General features: G+C 47.2%; 1 protein-coding gene across 7 annotated transcripts in view; it reads right to left on the bottom strand.

Annotated features, from left to right (window-relative positions):
• Stat92E (Signal transducer and transcription activator Stat92E) overlaps nucleotides 1–15,166 on the bottom strand; it is a 177,660-nt gene that overhangs the window by 86,975 nt on the left and 75,519 nt on the right. For 4 of the 7 annotated variants that reach the window (XM_077669354.1, XM_077669359.1, XM_077669360.1 and 1 more), the window contains exon 1: nucleotides 4,898–5,083. The exons of 2 other annotated variants lie outside the window; for them this stretch is intronic. The gene's annotated coding sequence lies outside the window, so the exon portion shown is untranslated. Of the gene's footprint in view, nucleotides 1–4,897; nucleotides 5,084–15,166 lie in introns of those variants that run through there. One more of the 7 variants, XM_077669356.1, reaches the window with a different exon arrangement.

The raw sequence follows: 15,166 nt of genomic DNA, 5'->3' as shown, positions 1-15,166 counted from the left end.
CAAACTTGGTCAGCTAAACAACATGAAGCTATGCAAACAAAACAAGTATAACTAACAGAAATACAGACAAAAAAGATAAACATGGACCTGCCACATTAATATAAAAAAAAACAGTATAGCATATACCAAGAATCAATGTGAGATGCTCCGTGTGACCACACGCTTTTCTGCAAGATCTCAAGAAGGATCCCAGACATCACAATGTTAATGCAGGCATTTCGTACCCTTTGCCAGTTGTTGAAGATATGTATATTTGTGAGCAGTGCTCCAAAATGTAAGCATAACAACTGCACACTTATGAAGTGGTCAGTGCACCCTTGGTGTACTGCAATGTTTGCGTCAAAGTATCATTAGTACCACAAGGATGAAAGTTGAGATACACAACATTTGAGCTGACGACTGCCTTCCAATAATCACAGAAACATTCTACAATCTCCTGAGCATTATCCTTTGGGACAAGTTGACATCACGAACTCTGGCTCAAATTTATGGCAGGTGCCTTTAGGACAGTGCCCTAAAATACAACAGTTCTAAAATAACTGCCTGCATGCTTATCCTCTCGGTAACACTGAAAAGTCCAAACAAGAGCAAGCTGCTAATGCCTGTACCCACACCTGCTTGCCCACATCTGGTCTTGCCCGCGTAGCCAAGATAAGATTGCTTTATGCTCTGCTTTGCATGCGTAATTCCTAGAATTCTGATAGGATGGCAACTTTTTGCCTGCACCTGACAATAGTCTGGTACAGTAGCGATGCGTTTAATTGAAAGGGCTTTAATTTGCATGATGGCTCACGCAGTAAATGAACAAAGTTGAACATCAAGCTGAACAATCCACACAAACATCTGATCTCGGGCCAGCTGCTATAACATTGTGAACGCCTCAATCAGCTTACTCAGAACGAATTCAATCATTCAATCTCATACATGTCTTAAATACATATTTTTCAAATATGAAAGAAGTATTCCAAAAATTCTGAATTGATCACTCTCACTGATCTATCGGCATAATTAGAGCCCAAAGGGCCCTGCACCATACTGCACACAAAGAGCTATATTGCTGCAAAGCTAGGTTGAACAAGCACAGCGGTGGGTTCAGATCCCACCGGCGGCATGTGGTTGCTTTTCCTCTGCTTTTATTAATCTCCCATAGATGAAAACTGCAACTGAAAAAAAAACAACCTCTATGCTCCTTGGTTCTGGTGGCTGTTGGCTTCCGTCATGTACTCAAAAGCCATGTACTCGTATGTAATAATGAGCACCTCTTTTTCCTTCACTTGTATGCTTCATAAGCAGAGAATCCTCAATACGTCATGTCAAGGCTCATAGTATGCAGTTCACATGGTTGATGCTCACAACAGAAACATTAGAATCAAACCTTTTCAGACTAAGCACATGTCGGCATGATTTGCATACCACAGAGACCAGTTAAAGGAACATTGAGCACAAATTAAATTTCGCCTGAGTTGAGTTTCCTCTTCAGACTGCACCAGTTGCAATCATGACTCGACTTCACCAGCTGCAATCGCCTTCAGGTGGCGATGAGAGGAAACACCTTGTTGATGAAATCGGGGTTTCTTGATGACCCGGCGGTTCTAACTCGCAAACATTCACATTACTCGAGGAAAGGAGAAGGTTCCCTATTTATTTACAACATAAATAAAACAAGAAGAAACGAGCAAGGAGAAAAGTATTTACAACATGACTAAACCGTTTATCAGACGAACTCGGCCCTGGTTCAACCCAGGGTGCTTACTTTTAAACACTGTCTCCACCCTTAGCGGGGACAGCAACCAATAAGGTAACAAGCAACCCTCCTCACCAATCAGTGGTTAGGGAAAGGCAAATAAGGTTTCCGCCAACTAATCAGAGACTGGGGAAAGAATATTGATTAAACAATGGTTCCCAAAAGGAAAGCCAAAACTCTGCAATTCCCTGGACCAGACAAACATTTGGAAAAGGATTTGTTGCAAACAAACACATAAATAGCATGAACATCAGTACCATTTTCCACCACACAGAAGTTACATTCCTAATTTGTTTCTCTTTCCCACACCTGCATGCAGACAAACATGCCAAAGGAATGATCACTCAAGGTCAGCTCTTCACAGAAAAAAAAAAAAAAAAAAACACAGTGGTCAACAGAAGAATGCCCTTCATGGTCACTTGATCCTACCCAGACATATCTCCTGCATTCCCAGAAGTCTGGGCAACCCCTTGAAACCATGTCCACCCCTGTAGCTGCCTAAGCTTCTTCAAGATTATACCCATTTATTTATTTATTTATTTTATTTATTTGGTACCTGCATCGCCTTTCAGCATTACAGCAGGGGGCACTTTCACATTCAAAAAACAAAAAATCATGCACTTAACGCGTGAAAAAAGGCATCATTAGGTAGAACATTAACAATATGTGGCGGCAAAGCATTCCATTCGCGAACTGTTCGCAGAAAAAACGAATAACGGAGTACGTCACCATTAAAAGGAAATTCATGAAGCTTTAAATTGTGGTCCCTTCGCTTCGAGACATAGAAAGGTGGCTTCAAATATTTTGATCCGTCTATGCCAGTCTTGGAATAGAAAATGTTATGCAAAAATTTTAATCTCAGGTTTCTTCGAGTTTTAAGTTCTGGCCACTGAAGATTCCTTTTGCTTTCCGAGACACTGAGTGTCCTGGAATAGTTTCCAAGTACAAAGCGGACTGCCCTATTTTGAATTTTTTCCAATTTGTCAATAAGTTCTTGTGTGTGCGGGTCCCAGCACACTGATGCATATTCGAGTACTGTGCGGACGCGAGTAAAATATAGCTGTTCTTTGAGATGCTGTGGAAGATGGCTGAAATTTCTTCTTAACAAACCTAATATACCAGCAGCTTTCTTTACGACGTAATTAACATGCTTTGACCACCTCAGGTCAGCAGTAAGATAAACGCCTAAGTATTTAAAATTCTGTTCTTTTTTCAAGGCCGCATGGTTTATAGTGTAGATATAAGCAGGGTAGGAACGCTTCCTCATGACCAGGGGGAAGTAAACAGGGTCATCCCCTCCAAGAAGGGGAGGCAGGGACAGGAGGAATCCCTTTGTTGGTGACTGGAGTGGATGCTTGACTCCACAGGTGCAGCATTTCTCACACAGGAGGGACTGGCATCACAATGTCACAACTTAATCGAACTTCATGGCCTGTATGGACACACTATGGCATTTTAATGACAGAGACCACTCTTGCCAAAACTGGAGCTTTCATTAGCCAGAAACGACCAAGAACCAGAACACCAGACGATCAAGCACCAGAACGACCAGAGACAACAATCATCAGCTGATTTCACAAGTAAACCGTGTGTGTCAGCACTGAATTTTTTGGTGTAGATCCCAAAGGTTATGTTACACTACCATTCACTTCAAAACAGTGGCAACCAACCTTCTCGGTGAGGATGAAGCGAGTCTGAACCGAGCAACAGGCAAATTTTTACATTCAATTTTTGAGATCAATAATAAGGTGGAGTTGGACGGAACTGTCCTCCCTTCAAAAGAATAAATGCAGTGTACAGTTGCATCCACCTTAAGCTGCCAGAGTGAGTAACTGCCAGTTCACTAACGGGAAAGGTGTGCACATATGCATGGGGTTAGTAAAGGCAATGCAGCAGTGGAAGAACTATTTGTAAAAGCAACTGAGCATTACCAGGATTTCCGTGGTGGTCGAAAAAACTAACAAAACTAACGTGATCTCTATAGACAAACTGAACAAATGATGCCTGCTCGAACAGTCTGCCAAACTCCCACAATGACTTTCACACAACAAATAATGCGTTCATCTCGAGGCCCATTAAACTTGCACAAAATCAACGTTTTGGCTGTGATATAAACAGAATATCAAGCATATATCGCGAGCTTTTCTATATAAAAAAGCACACGTCAACACCGCCTTCTTTGGCACGTTAAGCAGCACACACCAAGCAACAATGACGTCAAAACGAGCTCGTGCCGCTATCCGCACGTGTTACGTCCGCCACAGAGCCGCCGTACGGCACCTGCTGGAGCTCACAGCTTCGCTCACACTAGTGTCCTGAGATCGTATTCACTGAACATCGAATTCTGTCCTTTCTTGTCACCTGATTGTTCTTTCTCATGAATAGCCGCCTAGTTGGCCGAGCAGTGCGCCCACCAACTCGCGCAGCACGATGCGCGCGCGCCGAGCGTGCAGGAGAGGAGGCGGCAGGAAAGGGAGGAGGCGCGATTGCACATTTTCGGCCGAACCGGCGTCAAATTTGGGAAATTACACGAACGCACGAGCTTTCGGAGCCACGATTTAATGAATAATGGACACATACAATCGTGTACCACATAAACTTGTGCATCGCACAAGAGCTGTTGTACGTCTGCAAGTCACTTGACACGCATTGTGGCGCATGCTACGATAAGAGCAACGGGCAAGAGAAAAAAAAAGCATGCCTGCGCCGCCGGAAAGCTCACAAGCGCGGCGGCTGTGCGACAACGACGCAAGGAAAGTCTGCACTGTCCAGAAAACACAGCGACAACAACTGCGCCGAGGCTCGCGAACCTGGCGTCATGCGCGCGGTAACAACCGTACTGCTAAGCGCTGTCAACGGGACCAAGCAAATTCGGCGACTCACGAGAGGCATATCGGACCCTCGCTCGAAGTCGCGCACTGCTAGGCAAGGAGCTACCGCTCGTGACAACGCGCCAAAACATATCTTGACGTTATGCGTTTACTAACCACGTCCTCCATCGCAAATGTCGCGAACGTTTAAGCGCGAGACGCGACGCGATCACACCGTACCCGGCTACCATCGCCAACCGCGACATGTGCTAGGCGATCAGCCATTACCACCCTCGCGAAAGGGTTGAAGGACAACTGCGTCGGAGCACTTCGTGTCGCTCACCTGTTTCCAACGGAGAAAGCGGCCCGGAGAAATGCGTTTAGGTGTCCGGCGGTAGACGCGTGACGATCCACGAAAAGGCACAGATGACCGAGCACAAATTGCGACGCTGCTCGCCTCAGAGCCACGACATTTTTTCTACACAATAACGATCGCCATTTCCCTGACGTCAGATGCGACGATGGAGTGAAAAAGAAAAACGAGAAAAGGTAAGCAAAAAGAAAAACTTGAGAGACACGCAGCGCCGCGGCACGGCGGCCGCCGCAAGCGTTGAGATCAAGAAACTGCGCGCGCGGCGGCGCGGCGGAAAAGGGAGAGGCGCCGCTAGCGACCCGCCGGGGCGCGGTTTTCCGAGAACGTCGCGACGATTGCCGCTTGTCGGACGGCCGCACTCGTTTTTCTTTTCTTTGGGCTTGCCTATGCTGACAGCCGCGCGCGCGCAGAGCACGCGCCGTGCGCCGAACGGGAGACGGGATTCAAATTCGTGTCCCTCGCGCGCTCTATGCGTTGCAGGTGCGCGCACACGAGAACAGCACGTAAACACAAGGCGATGCGCCGTGACCGCGTCTCTGGAAATGCCAGCGTGCCGCGCAGATGCGCCAGCCAGGCTGAAATGTTACCTAGCTTCGACTCACACTCGCAGAGACGAAACAAACGAGGCGGGACTACATATGGGCAGAAATTTGCTCCAAGTGAGGAATGAACTTGACTTGGGCACGTATGTATGTGTTGTGCTCGGTGGCAGGCCGCTTGGGTAAAGTGTACAGCTTTTATTGATACAAAAGAAGAAAAATCTGCGAAGTGGCTAAAAAATTAGATGGCGTTATCCACTTCGTGCTTACAATGGTGCAGCCTAGCGCAATATTTAATCTGTGTGCAGCAATTAGTTCTGAAGAAATAAAGAGAATAAATGAAAACAATTCGGCAATACATACGGAACAGTTTCGTTAGGAGGGTAATTTTGGTATCAGTACAAAAACATCAAGTTTTAATTTTCCACATCTACTACAAATCTCGGCTTCGACCAAAATTCATCGGCCGGAACCACGAAATAGAATAGTCACAGGTCGGCTTGAAACCTTTGACTTGGTCAACGATGTCGCGAAGCAACGATGAATGAATGATTAAATTTATTTCTGAAGGGGGGGGCTCGAAGCCCTTAAGTGTGGATAAGGGTAGTGCGGGGTAGGGAAAAGGGTCAATTGTTGACGCACTGCATAGTACAGCGCAATGGTGCCCTTCACTGCCGACTATACATAATATGACCTGGGTTATAATTGCTATGAATCAATCCGGAGCCTTCTACCACGGGATGCTTCGAATCTACTGAGTTCATTCCCAACGCAGGACGCTCTAGGCGCGTGGCCTTTTGTCTGTGTCAAAACTTTTCTGTTTTACAAGCGCAAGCCTCCTAAAGGTCACTGCTCTTAATACTTTGGTCTGGTTGGGGCCATTCTGGTCCATACCTCGCATGTACGACATGCTCCATGCATATTTTATGCGCTCTTTCGTTTATTTATCCATCTTGCTCGAGACACGTACACATTCAAATCCAGAGTAGCTTAGCGTGTTCTGTATCACGCATCTTCAGAATCGATCAGAGCCTAAAAGATGGTCCTAAAAGATCAGAGCCTAAAAGAAGGTGGTCCTTCAATTCTACTAAGGGGAGGAGGCTAAAGCACACCAGCGGGATGTTCGGCACCGATTGCTTAGTGTGGCCCGTACATTCGGCCTTAGGAAGACCGCAGCCTTGTACTTTCCATCTTAGTGATAGCGAGGCCTAACTACGGCGAATGCCAGCAGCACTAAAGGAGGGTATAATTTTCAGAATGCTGGACTGCCCCAGGGGGCGGCAGAAAGTCTAGTGGTTGGATGAGATAGCAGGAAGTTTGCGAGGATAAAGGAGAGGCATTTTGTCGGCAGTGGGCGTAGTCAGGCTGACGATGATGATAATGTGAACAGTGCACAGGCGGTACAGGTCGAAACAATATGGAAAAACACTTACGATGTAGTGTACGATTATTTTCAAAATGTGAAGGGTTGGGGGGAATGTATAACATTCGTTTTTAAACGTACTTTTCCTGCAGACGTATGACGATTTGAATACCATTTCAAGTGGAATGCTAAATAAAATATAAATTCTTGCTAGCGAAATAACAGTTACCTTTCACATATTGTTCTACCTGTACATCTGAATCTGAACTCGCCCACACCTGTGCTCAGTATGACAAGACTGCGGTATAGCAGCTGAACAGGTCATGCAGCTGGGATATAACGCATAATTTCTGAGAACCGCAGCTCAAACAAAGAGCACGAGTTGATGAATTTTGAGTACACAATCCGGTAATATATCCCAATGATACATACTCCTGCGGGGATAGATATATATTCGGAACTTCCCTTTTAGGTGGAACTCCCGACATGCATTTTTCCAGAACTAAATAATATCGTGATTTCTATTATAATTACTGCAATTTGTAGTTGCCGAAGCTTGTCACTTGCGGCTCTATCGCCCAGAAGTATCGCCAGAAGCGATCCATCTGCCCGCAACTTCTATTGCCAAAGGACATTTCCTGAGACAGTGTACGTAGTATAATTAGTAAAAGTAGTAGTAGTATAATTAGTAAAAAAATTCACAGGGACACCTAATTATACATTTGGAAATGCGATAACATTAAAAGCTTCTTGATACTTTCGCTAGAAGGGACGTCACTACCGGTTCACTCTGATAAAGTCATTTTCCTCCGTACAATGGGAATTATGCGATCTGGTGACGTCATATTTAACTTCAGCCATTGGACATGTCAAATTAGAAAAAAAAATGAATATCGGAAAATTGTACTGTTATGAAAATATTGAAGGTAATGGTCCATTCCGATGTGAGCAAAATCTTTCTTCTGAAGTTTTTCCGCCGCTCGCATCGAGCAGTCAAGACTGCCAAAAAAAGAGTCAACGGGGAAAAAAATGCAAGCCTGCCGACGGGAGATCTGCGGATATAGAGATTGTTATAGTGAAATCTTACAATATACGAAATTTTATCTCGCTTCATGTGTGTTCACCCGCCGCGGTGGCTCAGTGGTTAGGGCGCTCGACTACTGATCCGGAGTTCCCGGGTTCAAACCCGACCGCGGCGGCTGCGTTTTTATGGAGGAAAAACGCTAAGGCGCCCGTGTGCTGTGCGATGTCAGTGCACGTTAAAGATCCCCAGGTGGTCGAAATTATTCCGGAGCCCTCCACTACGGCACCTCTCTCTTCCTTTCTTCTTTCACTCCCTCCTTTATCCCTTCCCTTACGGCGCGGTTCAGGTGTCCAACGATATATGAGACAGATACTGCGTCATTTTCTTTCCCCCCAAAACCAATAATAATACGAAAAAATTGCGTTCATAAACCAGGCCTTGCCCGTTCAGAAATGCTTCTGTGCAGAATTGCTGGGTATTGATTTTTTTTCCCCTGTGAGTCTTTTAATGCTGTCGCATTAATAATCATATTCCTTGAACGTTGCAGTCTGATAATGGCCGAGCACATAAGCCAGGAGCTGCATGCGGCCACCCATTTAAGTAAACAGCTTGAAAGTATTTCTGCGGCAAGAACCGCCCATGGTCGCGGCGGATACAGACACTATACAGACGTGATGGATCTTACAGATGGCGGCATTCGAACCAGATGCCCCCGGTATGAGACTATGATGCCTCCATTCGTTCCCCAGGACGCAAAGGAAGCATGGGGCCAAGGGAATGCACTCTCGACGGTTGACGTGTGCACCGCGGTATTGCGAACCTCAACTGCTGCGCCTTTTTCTTTCCTTGACATCAGCGCAGAAAAAGAAAAAAAAAAGCAACACAGCACTTGAAGCGAGCTCTCCATCTGTAGTGCTCCGCACCACAGTATACGATTTGTAGCTGCCATGCTTCGGCTTAATTTGCTCACGCGCGAACGCCAACTTCCTGCTGCACGTCGGCGATGCGTTGCCTCACCCAACTCAGAGCCACTGCTGCTCGAACTATTGAGTGTCCCCGCTTTATTGAAGACCCCGCGGACACCCGGCCGTAAGCAACATCTCACAGCTGTCTCGGCCATACAGTGCAGCGCAGCCGACGCAGCTTCAACGCTCAAATGCTTGCCATGGTTGCAACACACAAAGTCCCAGCGCCCAATTCTTTCACATCGCACGCTCTCTGTGTTTTACTCAGCTCTTCCGCGTATTGCGACGCGGCACAAACGCCACGCCGGGATTGTTTCCTACACACCTTGGCACGTAATACGCGTTGCACGTTAAGGTATACATCAGACTGCAGGACGCGCGTATACGAATGCATGGCAGGGTGCCAGGGCTAGAGCAAAATCCCGGGCTCTCTATCTTTATCTGTGCAGAGGTGACTCAGTTGCCTTATTAAACACGGTGTTGCTACATCTTCCATGGAGCGGGAAAATCGCTCTGCTCCCTTATTTTCTTCTCTCCGAATCGTTGCGTCACAACCGACAGTGCTTTCTCCGTGCAGCTAGCGAACTCGCGTAACACTGCAGCTTTTTCGAACCGAAACGAGGAAGGGAATAGTGTGCACACGTCCGACTTAGGACATGAATGAATAAATCAATGGGTAAAACTTTATTTATATCCCTAGTCAACGATTGCATTGGACGCTCTGCTGTCCTGGCCTTTTCCGCCAGCTGTTGCAAACAGCCTGGGTCCGAGCTGCACAGCACGCCCAGCTGTTGATCACTTTACCGGAAGTGACGTCACGTCCGGTTTAGAGTTGTGACTTCACTCCAGCCAGTGGAAATTATCCGCTCTGGTGAAGTCACTGCCTTTCAGCTAATGGGCACATTTTATGACCGACGACACAGTTTTTTTTTCCCTATGAGGTTTGTAATGCTAAAAGACATCAACGCTTCGCCACAGGAGCGCACCCAGCTTGTTCATTAAGTGTTCCGGCCACGCGGTGTGGCTTGTGAACTGAGGAAATCTGCTGTGCGCTCATAGGCAAGTCCGCCAGTTCTTTTTCAAGACGGTGGCACATTCCCTCAGCAACGCCGTCAATCATTCTTAAAAAGGTTACCTTTCCGTTTCATTCTGACTATCGCGTGCTGGAATAACGTCACCCGAGATGAGCACACACTGAGCTAGCTCGTCCCTGGAACAGCCTCACTCGTGATGCGAACATGAGAAACTCATCTGGAACCTCACTCGCGATGCATCCACATGGAACTTGCCCCTGGAACAGCCATACACGCATTAATAAATGCAGATCTTAAGTGACGCTCTTCCAATAATTTCATCCCTAAAAATGTTCAAAGTAAGTTGCAGATTTGTTATCAAGGTGGACTATCGAGGAAAATTTTTAAAGTATGTTGTCGAATCAATATCAAAGTGGACTATCGGCCAAGTTGATGCGTCATAATCGAAGCAGCGCAGGGACAAACGAGCAAAGAAATGTACAGATATGGCGCTGTGTGCACTGAATAGGTTCAGAAAGATACTGTTCTATTTCTACAGGCTCACAAAGAGCTTACCAAGGAGTAAGAGGCAGCGTTACATAAAATTCTAATGCGTACATACACCTACGTTATACACAGATAAATGTCCATTTTGTGAGGAATATCCGAATATATAACCTATGGTGTTGGCACGCCGTAAGAACCAGGAACATGTCTAACATTCTCAGAGAAAAAAATTGACAGTTGGAAAATTATAAGATACTGTCATGGAAATATTGAAGTGTCCATTTTAAAGGGTCGATTCTTCTGAAATGTAGCAAAATTTTTCTTTTCTAGTGCTTCCATCATTGCATTGAACTGTTAAGTCTGCCATAGAAAGCCAATGGGAAACGTTTTCGTCGATATAGAAAAATGTGAATAGAAAAAAAAAACGAGATTGCCATCGGGTGATCTGCAGATATATTGATTGTTATAGTGAAACCTTAAATTATATGAAAGTATTGGGTTCATCAACGGTTTTCTGTTTGAAAGTGCTTTTGTTCAGAATTGTTGGGTATGCTAGAGATAGTCAAAAAACCCAAATTGAGCAGTGGGACGGGCTGCTGATCAGCTAATGCCTGGAGGAAAGCTCTGGCCCAACGGGCGAAACAGGCAGCCGTTTTCAATGGGGCCCAGCACTAAGGACCGAACTCCCAATTTCAAGCTCCACAATAAATCCTATTCATTCATTCCTACGCTTGCAAAAGCAGCAGTGACAACTCGAGCAAAATAATCACTATAGATGGAAGCAAACCAACATGTAGATAGGAAAAAAAAAGAAAATTCTAAAGGCCAGCTAACTTTCAAGTCTGCATTTTGAAGAGTATACGTGAGTACGTAGTCTTCATTTTTTCTTATTACAGCGAAAGCTGTTATAGCATTGGTTTAGCCATATAACTCTGCATTCTACAAATAGACCTACAGCGCCAGCCGTAAAACCTTAACTACTTAGTGAACCAATTTAATTCATTGCATTTAATTAAACTACAAATTATTCAGTTGAACTCCATTCAATGGCCGCCACTTGGCAACAGTATGCAAGCGTGCGAGCACGCGCGAAAAGATTCAGAGCAATCTCCGCCAAGCGAGGATAGCTTTGAGGCTGCTGTTCATGCGAATCCTTCCATATGTGACGTATGCAATTCGAGCAAGAGCGCAATTATGATCCACACAGCGATACAGCTTTCTGAGCACTTCCTATACTTAAATCAGCAAAAGAAAAGTGTAACGCTGTCTAAACATGTGTCTATCCTCGTGGATGCAGTCCCGTGGACGTTAATCCGCTTTTTTCACAAGGCCGCACTGCGCATGCACGTCTCTCTTCCAGCTTGAATGCTTGAATACGAAAACCGCTAGCTCCTAATACGCATGCGCAGTTCATGTTAGTGGCAGGTGCATGCGACAGGTGGCGGAAGCTGTGAAGAAAACACTTGCCACCTTGCAGGCGCTGCTGGCTCCTCGCGGATCCAGATCACGCCTGCTTCTCGCACAAGCGTTTGCGAGTCAACCCGTGGCAGACAGATTTTTGCCGCTCCCCAGAGGCCGCGAATCTTGTGTAAGAGGCGCATAGCAATAAATGTCTTGCTTACTGCATCCCAGCGTGCAGCCCCGTGGCGATGACAGATACAATCAATGGCGTCGTTACCACTATGCTCACACGGTGATGTGAGTAAACAGTAATTCTCTTTCATAAACCGTGCAAGCCAGGTGCTTTCGATTTCGTCTATTATGACAGGGAGTGCGACGCCGCTCAGATTTCGCCCGATTTCACAAATACTAAGTAAATTTAGCGATGGTTCGTTCTCTTTTTTCCGGAGGGGCTCAGACCTCTCCAAACGTGGTGTTTTTGGTGGTGAAGAAGCAGTGGCGAAAATGCAGATGATGAACTCGAAGAAATATATTTACAAAATTAGCGAAGGCAGGGTGGATGTTTCAGAAGTGGAGTCATACAATCACACAAACTCTAACGTAAAAGAAGTGATCTCACACAGAGAAACAACGCTATAGGAGACCTTACTTACCGACGGAAGGTTTCGGTTAAAGCCCAGGGATTCTAGAAGCACGTGCTAAGCACGGTTTCTCGGCCTAGACTGCTGTCTGAGGCTCTTTCATCCGATTTCAAGGGGTTCTGTTAAGAAAGATGTTGCAGCAGTCATTCACGGTGACCGGCCCCAGCCTTCAATAAACTGACGGAAATCTTTTACAGCCTCGAGGGATGGACACAACTTCGAGGCCGGGGCTGTGCTAAAAAAAGGAAATAAACAACACCGAAACCCTTCTACTTTGTGGCCGGCTGCCCTTGCCTCTGACACGCAGCAGTCACTGGCCGCGGTTACATGACAGCGACAGTGTCGCAGCGGGTGCTGCGACTGTTTACATGGGAGCGCATCGAAGCTGGGAGGGAGTTCGGCCGCTGCGGCTAGTCAACACCCTCTAGAGAACTTAAGGCCTTTTGGCTGCTCTCCCCCCCTCTCCCCCTGAGCTACGTCACGCGAAAGAAGCCTACATAGAAGTTCCGTGCAGCACGTTTCGGAGCTACGAGCGATGCACAGATGTTGCAGATGAGGCCAGGAAGGTATACAATAGTTATCCGCACCTATTCGGGGAAATCGGAGTGGGGGACAATGGCGACGACAGTGCTATCGGTTCCGCAAACACGTGGCACTCCTTCGATTGCCTCGGGGCAAGCAAAGTCGTGGCACATCGCGAAAAGCTTCCCAACGCACTTTTTTTCTGTACGTTGACCGTGCATGAAGAGTCTAAGCCTTGTGCTGCGCTTGCGGTTGTGTGTCCGTGGAGGTGATGTTCTAGTGCTTTGTTTGGAGCGGATTATGGATCACGCTCCTGCCAGGATATGCCTAACAAGTGCTGCGTGCTTAATTGCCGGACTAATTGCAAATCGGAGCCCAAAAGCCACGTTTTCAAGTTCTCCCGGGATAAAGAACGGAACGCCTGGATTAGGGCCATACCACGAGCAAATTTCGTTGTGTCACCGCACTCTAAGGTAAGATGTTTGGAACGTCTTTAGCGCTGCATTACACAAAAGTCTCTGTAAATCAGGAAGCTTGTTACAGTTGCAAGCAGCGAATTCAGCACTTCAAGAGATAGCTCCTTTGCTAAGTTACAGCTGCTATTTAAGCAAAATTGAACTCCCCTCTAGGTTTGCGAACTTCACTTTATTGAGGCCGACATCGTGCGAGAGGTGTTACGTCTCGCCTACAGCGCGCGGTATAGCCGGCGCGGATGCACCGGATGCCGCGGCTTCGTTCATCGCTGCCGCAACGCCTCCCGCCAAGCGCGTCCAGGCAGGTTTCAGTGCCACGTGTCGTCGTGCGTGCGTGTTTGTGTGTGTGCATGTTTTGCCCACGCTTGTCAAAGCGCGGCAGCCGGGGAGAGGAGCTCTCCAACTGGGAGGCGAGGAGGTCTGACCGGCGCCGGCCTGGCGGACGCGCCCGTCACGCCTGAACATGTTGAAGCGACGCCGTATCGGGCGCCTCTTCCCAAGCCGTTCCCTCTTGCCCTCGACTCCGTGGGTATAAGAAGCCGCTGCCCCGAACGCCGAGAGAGCCTTCGATTCCTTCCTTCGAGTAACGTGGTCGCCCTGACCGGCTGCTCTTTTGCGATGCCAGAATAAACTAGTTGTTCTGTTGCCAGTCGACTCTTCTTTTGCCGGGACCTTCGGATGTTTCCAGCTTTGCCCCAGGCCGCCAGGCCAACGCTACCCTTGGGGCTTGCAACCCAAATGCAACAACTGGTTGCCAGCGGTGAGATCCCGACAACGGAGGCCAGCAGCGAAGATATGCGTTCAACTGTATGCTGAGCAGCACAACGACCATCCGGGAGCAGTGCAACGAGCCCTGTGTGATGACTGGTTGCCTGCAGCGGAACGACTGCGCTGAATTCGTGGCTGCGAGGTTTGGTGAGTGCGGGACTTTCTTCTTCTGAGTTTTGCCAGGCTTTTGTTAGTGTCAGAAACAGAGCTGGTAATTGTGGTTGTCGTTGCTGCCGGGTTAGTTTGCGGCAAGACAATAGTAGGCAGTAGAGAAAGCAGCATTCGGAGCAGCCATGGATTTGAAGTCGTTGCGCAAACCGAAATTGCTGGAGCTTGCAAGAGAGTTGGGTCTTGATGTCTCAGACAAACTCAGAAAACCAGAACTGCTAAGGGCGATTCTTGAGTTGGAGGCTGAGGATGACGAGCTGTCGGAATGCCTTGAGACCATTGAGGAGAGGGAACAAAAAGAGAAAGAGGAGCGCGAACGTAAAGAACAAAAAGAGAAAAACGAGCGCGAACGTAAAGAGCAAAAAGAGAAAGACGAGCGCGAACGGAAAGAACAAAAAGAGAAAGAGGAGCGCGAACGTAAAGAGCAAAAAGAGAAAGAAGAGCGCGACCACGCTTTAGAAATGAAGCGTCTCGAGGTAGAGATGGAACGCGCTCGTAATGGAAGTCAGGCACACGGTGCAGGAGAACGGGTATCGTTCAAAATGACTGACCTGATGCGGCCGTTTAAGCTTGGAGAGGACATTGGTTTGTTCCTGGTTAACTTTGAGCGAACGTGCGAGAAGCAGGGGTTCTCTCGGGAAACGTGGCCACAGCGCTTGCTCACTTTGTTACCCGGCGAGGCGGCCGACGTAGTCGCTCGCTTGAAGAGAGAGGAGGCAGAGGATTTCGACCAAGTGAAATCGAGTCTGCTAAAAAAGTACAGGCTGTCAGCGGAGGCGTTCCGTCGGAAGTTTCGGGAAAATGAAAAAGGCAGAAATGAGTCATATACAGAGTTTGCCTACAGGCTTATGTCAA

This window comes from Amblyomma americanum, chromosome 6 (assembly GCF_052857255.1).
Source record: "Amblyomma americanum isolate KBUSLIRL-KWMA chromosome 6, ASM5285725v1, whole genome shotgun sequence".
NCBI classification, from domain to species: Eukaryota; Metazoa; Arthropoda; class Arachnida; order Ixodida; family Ixodidae; genus Amblyomma; species Amblyomma americanum.
Note: the sequence above shows the minus strand (reverse complement) of the source record. Positions and strands in the feature narration are given on the sequence as shown.